The 6,000-nt window shown below is 45.1% G+C and overlaps 1 long non-coding RNA gene across 1 annotated transcript; it reads left to right on the forward strand.

The window, feature by feature from the left end:
- The first annotated feature begins 921 nt into the window (after positions 1-921).
- Positions 922-5,563, forward strand: LOC116966249. Its single transcript, XR_004409940.1, has 3 exons — positions 922-945; positions 2,636-2,637; positions 5,506-5,563. It is a non-coding gene; the product is annotated as an uncharacterized LOC116966249 (long non-coding RNA).
- The last annotated feature ends 437 nt before the right edge of the window (positions 5,564-6,000 follow it).

Here is a 6,000-nt window from a genome sequence, read left to right on the forward strand (position 1 = left end):
TGAGTCAGAGATTTTACAACCCACTTTGTTGGGAGTTGGGAATGCTGATTACAAATCTGGAAGATTACGGACATGGGGGATGGAATGGCAACATTCCTTGAATGAGGAGTGAGGATTATTTACCAACATTGGAGTCAGGAAGGGAAGCGTGGCCCACATCTTAAGGAGGGTAAGTCGTGAGGAGTGATATATATGCAAACTCAGATTAAGGACAAGTAAGAATTTCATTACTCCGCCCCGGTACATATGACAATTAACAACTCAAGACAAATTCTCTCTCTTGGGCTGAGGCCGGCGATTAAACTTTCACCTGATGGATTGGGTGAAAGAAGGGAAGAAACAGAGGCAGATAATCAGAGGAAAACATATAAAAGGGGTTGGTTCATTGAAATCAAACCCACTTACAATGTTGTAGGTCAGTAAATACATACAACAGATACATTTAATACCCGTTTGTTAATGTTGGATAATTCGTACAACCAATAACATTCATAAGAACCGAATAGAAAGATTGTGTTTAATCGGATTATGTGCTTGGTGCTTCTAATACTCTAATTGTAATAAACCGAACCCGGTGTGGACAGTATATCTTGTTTTTAAACTCTGTTTGTGAATGTTCCTGACTGCAGGTTGACTGATGCATTTCAATTGGAGTTCGTGGCTGCACTTTAAAGAGATTTACGTCAATAAAACACTTTGTGGTCTCCTAAAATATATGCGAGGACCTTGTGTAAATGTAAGCGGGTTGTTGCTGTACGCACTGGATCTCGGAGGGAATATTCAATTTTCGATGAGCAAACAGGGATAGTGGATAGACAAGGCAGCCGATGGCGTCCGCGGGCTTGGAATGGATTTTGGCCTCTCGAGTTTTCTCTGAAACGGTGACAAACACGGCGAGAAAGCGAAGGGAAGGGTCGGGTCTCGAGCAGAGGAAAGTGGGAGCTGGTTGGAAACGGGCAGTGAGGGAAATGAAGCGTTAAAGCGGTGAACGAGAGGCAGCAAACATGTTCCCGATGTTGGGGAGTCTGGAACCAAGGGCCACAGTTTAAGAATAAGGGGTGAGCCATTTAGAAGGAGACAAGGAAAAACTTGTTCACGCACGGAGTTGTGAACCAATGGAATTCTCTGCTTTAGAAGGCAGTGGAGGCCAATTCTCTGGATGCTTTCAAGAGAGTTGGATAGAGCTCTGAAAGATAGCAGAGTCAAGGGATATGGGGAGAAGGCAGGAACGGGGTACTGATTGTGGATGAGCATCCATGATCACATTGAATGGCGGTGCTGGCTAGAAGGGCCGTATGGCCTACTCCTGCACCTATTGTCTATTGGCTGTTGACTGATCTAAACTGATGTAAGCAGCTCACCCTCTCCACAGTTGTCCCATTTATCTCCAGTGGTGTGTACTTCCTCGGATGTTGTGGCCTTCTAAAGTCCACAATCATCTCCTTAGTTTTTGAGACAATCAAGAGGAGGCTGTTGTCCTGACACCAGGGTGCAAGATCAGCCACCTCCTCCCTGTAGGCCTTCTCATCCTTATCGGAGATCAGGTCACCCACCGCGGTGTCATCAGCAAACTTGATGATGCAGTTGGAGCTGACCCTGGCCACGCAATCATGTGTGTACAGGGAGTACAGTAGGGGGCTAAGGACACACCTCTGGGGAGATCCAGTGTTCAGGGTGAGGGGTTGATTTAGGATGATTCAGTTGCCTGATGACAGCTGGGAAGAAACAGTCCCAGAATCTGGAGGGGTGCCTATTCACACTTTAAACAAGCCAATGGGATACAAAATTCACCTGAAGGTTGGATTCTGATGGCGATGGTAGAGGGTTACTCCACAGAATGGAGACAGACAGCAGATGGTTTGCCGCAGGGCTCGGTGCTGGTTCAGCTGTTGACCATTTTTTTAATGTAAATTATGTGGATGTGTATGTAGGTGGCATGGTTACATAGGTACAGAGAAAATAGGTGCAGGATTAGGCCATTCGGTCCTTCGAACCAGCACCGCCATTCAATGTGATCATGGCTGATCATCCACAATCAGTACCCCGTTCCTGCCTTCTCCCCATATCCATTGATTCCTCTAACCCTAAGAGCTCTATCGAACTCTATTTTGAATGCATCCAATGAATCGACCTCCACTGCCTTCTGAGGCAGAGAATTCCACAAATTCACAAGTCGGGGTGAAAAATGTTTGCCTCGTCTCAGTTCTAATGGTTAGTAAGTTTGTTAAAACAATTGTCCCTAGTGTGTAGGATAGTGTTTGCATACGGGTAAACGAGAATTGATCGACTGGGCTTATATTCACTGGATCAGCCAGGATCTTATTAAATGGCAGTGCTAGCTCGAAGGGCCGAATGGCCTACTCCGGCACCTATTTTCTATGTTTCTATATGACAATAAACTAAACTGAACAACTGACCTGACTGCTTTTATAGTACTTACCCCCTCACCTCCATCCAGGGATCACAGCCGACTGGATGGAGAGAGGAATCCATCCGACTGAATGCCTCGCCAGCAGGCACGACCTCCCATGGCCAACCTGGAAGACCCTCAACAGATTACGAGTGGAGCAGGGGAGGTGCAAAGCACTTATGAAAGCATGGAACTACCAGGCAGAAGACACATGCAGCTGTGGAGCAGTACAGACAATGTCCCACCTACTGGAGTGTGACGACGCCCCCCAGTGCAGCCCCCAGGACCTGGCTGAACCGACCCGACCAGCTGTGACCTGCGCCAGATACTGGCAGAACGACATCTGAGATTGCAACGGACTCGAAGAAGAAGAAGCCGTCCTTCCAAATGAGACAGAGGTTCACGGTCATCTCATCTACTGCATCCTGTATTCCTGGTGACGCCTGGTGCACATTCGTGAGTAAGTCCAGAGTCGCCGACCATGTGGCTGAACACTTGCACTCGGTCCGCCAAGGACTGTCGGATGCCAACCATTTTAACTCCTCTTCCCATTCCCACGTTGACATTTCTGTCCTGGGCCTTCTCCGTTGCCAGAGTGAGGTCATACACAAACTGGAGGAACAGTGCCTCATATTCCCAACAACATCAATAACAGTATTTTTAATGTGCAGCAGGACTGACAGGGTCAGGGAAAATTTCGACCAGGGACTCGGAATGCGAACTCATGTCCTCTCCTCGCAGATCCTGCCTAACCAACTGTGGACCCATCCCAAGCCCACTTGACTATCTCAGCTTTGTCCACCCGCACAACAGAGGTCTTGTCTCGGGCAAAAAGGTCTGAGTCAGAGATTTTACAACCCACTTAGTTGGGAGTTGGGAATGCTGATTACAAATCTGGACGATTACGGACATGGGGGATGGAATGGCAACATTCCATTGTTCGCCAAGTACTTTAGCTGTTGTTGTCCCTTCAAATCTCGCTTTTCTTTACCTTCATTTCGCTTCACTTTTGGAATTCTAAAGTCTAAACATTCTAAACATTGGCCGTGCAGATATCGGAATTGAAAGTATTGGGAATTCTCGCGTTTGCTCACTGCATTTCATCAACAGTAAGGCATCATTTGAGTTTTTTTATTGATTCCTTTGGTATCTAAAAAGGCTCAGAAGTGATCAATCTGGCTGAAAACTTTGCTTCAGAGGCGTTTTATTTTTGTATGTAAAAACCCACTTGAGAACCATGGGCGATTACAAAAAATTACAGCCAGATTGATCACTTCTGAAACTTTTTAGATGCGAAAGGAATCAAGAAAAAACACAAATAATGCGTTAGTGTTGATGAAATGCAGTGAGCAAACGGCCAATGTTTGCCAAGCACTCTGTCTGTTGTTGTCCCTTCAGTTCTTGCTTCTATCTACCGTCATTCCTCCTCACTTTTGGAATTCTGAATTATGCTAAATGTCTCACACGCTTATCCCGATTTCCATAATTATTTACAGCGCGTAAATTCACAATTTCGAGGGATTTTAACGGGCCCGCTACGCTGGAAACAATGGTAAGTGCTTACCTGCAGTTCATCACGTGTACTCCACTTGGTGTAGCGTAGCAACAGCACGGGTCCAGGGTCGTGACCCGACTGCCGTGAAACCTCCATATACCGGAAGTTACGGATGTCCTCCAGGTGGATTGAGCGGCTCCGTGCGTCAAGCCCTATGACCCAGTGACCTTACGTGCACACCCCCTATTGCCATTCCTGGCTGCACTTCAAAGAGAATTCCACACTTTGTGGACTCCTAAAAGAAATGCGAAGACATTGTGTAAATGTAAGCGTGTTGTTGCTGTACGTAGCAATGTTACAAAATTTTGAGATTTTAAAAATCAAGTCTGAAATTTATCCCATCAGATAAAGCATAAAAATAAGTTTAATTTGACACCTAATTCACTTTCATATCTCAAGTATTTAAAAGGTTATGGCCATTTTCATACTCGGAAATTAGCATCTTGTTCCCTATTGATTTTCTATGGACATAACAAAAAAGTTGTGATCGAGGACAGTCAAAAGCCCATAACTTTCTTAAAAATTAAGAGAACTGAATGAAATGTTCAGTTATCATAGATTGAAGCATTCTGAAACAAATATAAAATAATCTTACTTGGATGACCTGAAATTAAAGCATATAATTAGTTAGTTACCCAATTGTAGCTAATTTCAGACTTCAATTACTAGATCTAAACATCTATCCATTTCTTAATAAATGATTAACAAGTTTAAATAGCCTAAGTGTCCAAATAATATTCACAAGTAATTCACAATAAAACATGATTTTTAAGTCTCATTTACATTAATTTATAGGTCAAATGGAAGGAATTTAGTGTTTAATTGCTGTAAATTAAAGTCCATTTAAATCAGCTTTCTAGTGGGATCCTGTGAACGCGCTGGTTTAGAACGTTCACATTGCGCTAGATTTGTGCCCCAAATGCCCAGAAAAATACTGCGGGATATAATGGGGCCCATATGAGCTACTCGCAACATTAAACTTTGTATAAAGGGATCTTAAGAAGCCCTTTTTAATGTAAAAATAAACAGCCTACCTTCTGTTTTCCCCTGTATGAGATCCGACCCGTTGCCGGCGGTCGGGGGTTTAGAGGTTGATTTTCAACCTACTATAACAAGTATAGAAAATCCTTAAAAGTAAAAATAGCTCCAGCTACGGAATCTTCCAGTGATTTTTCGTTAATAATTAACTAGGCTGAACATGCTCGATTTGAACAGCCTAGTGAAAAATCGCGTTTTAAACCCGCCCCCCTCTAAACGGCGCCAAAATCGCGCACACGGGCTGGGACAGGTTTTCAGCGACGCTTCAGGTAGGCTTTGCAACATACCTACTGTACGCACTCGATCTTGGATGGAATATCCATTTCCGACGCGCAGAATGGGGTATTGGATAGACGAAGTAGCTGATGGCGTCCGCGGGCTTGGAATGGACTTTGGCCACTCGCGTTTTCTGTGAAACGGAGACAGAGACGGCGATAAAGCGAAGGGAAGAGTCGGGGCTCGAGCAGAGGAAAGTGGGAGCTGGTTGGAAACTGGCAATGAGGGAGCTGAAGCGTTAAAGCGGTGAACGAGAGCAGGAAGCAGCACCGATTCAGATATGATGTACATGAGAGAGAGGTGAAGGAAGGATCTGGAGGCGACTGAAACAAGGAATGATCTACATATTCTACAGAGAGACAGACAGAGCCTGAGCTCAACGGGCTCCCACCTGGAACCGGGAATTTAGTTTAAACCCATTCTTCCAAAGATCCGTTCCACAGTAAATGAATCTCTTGTGTGGAGAGCAAATGCCGCAAACACGCTATAAATTCACAGAGTCGGCGGACTTTAGGACCCGGGGGAGCCCGGAGCTCAGGACCCGCCGCCCGCGGCTGCTGCTGACCCCGCGGGAAGGGAGGTTGTTTCAATCTTTATATTTTCACAAAAGGAATTTCTGTTCCGTTGCCGGACGCGGTTAACGCGTTAAAATGACCGGATCGGCAGACAGCTCTGATGTAAGTTGCTGTTTATTTCACTCTTCCCACATTTACATTCCCCT

Source organism: Amblyraja radiata, chromosome 36, assembly GCF_010909765.2.
Source record: "Amblyraja radiata isolate CabotCenter1 chromosome 36, sAmbRad1.1.pri, whole genome shotgun sequence".
In the NCBI taxonomy this organism is placed as follows: Eukaryota; Metazoa; Chordata; class Chondrichthyes; order Rajiformes; family Rajidae; genus Amblyraja; species Amblyraja radiata.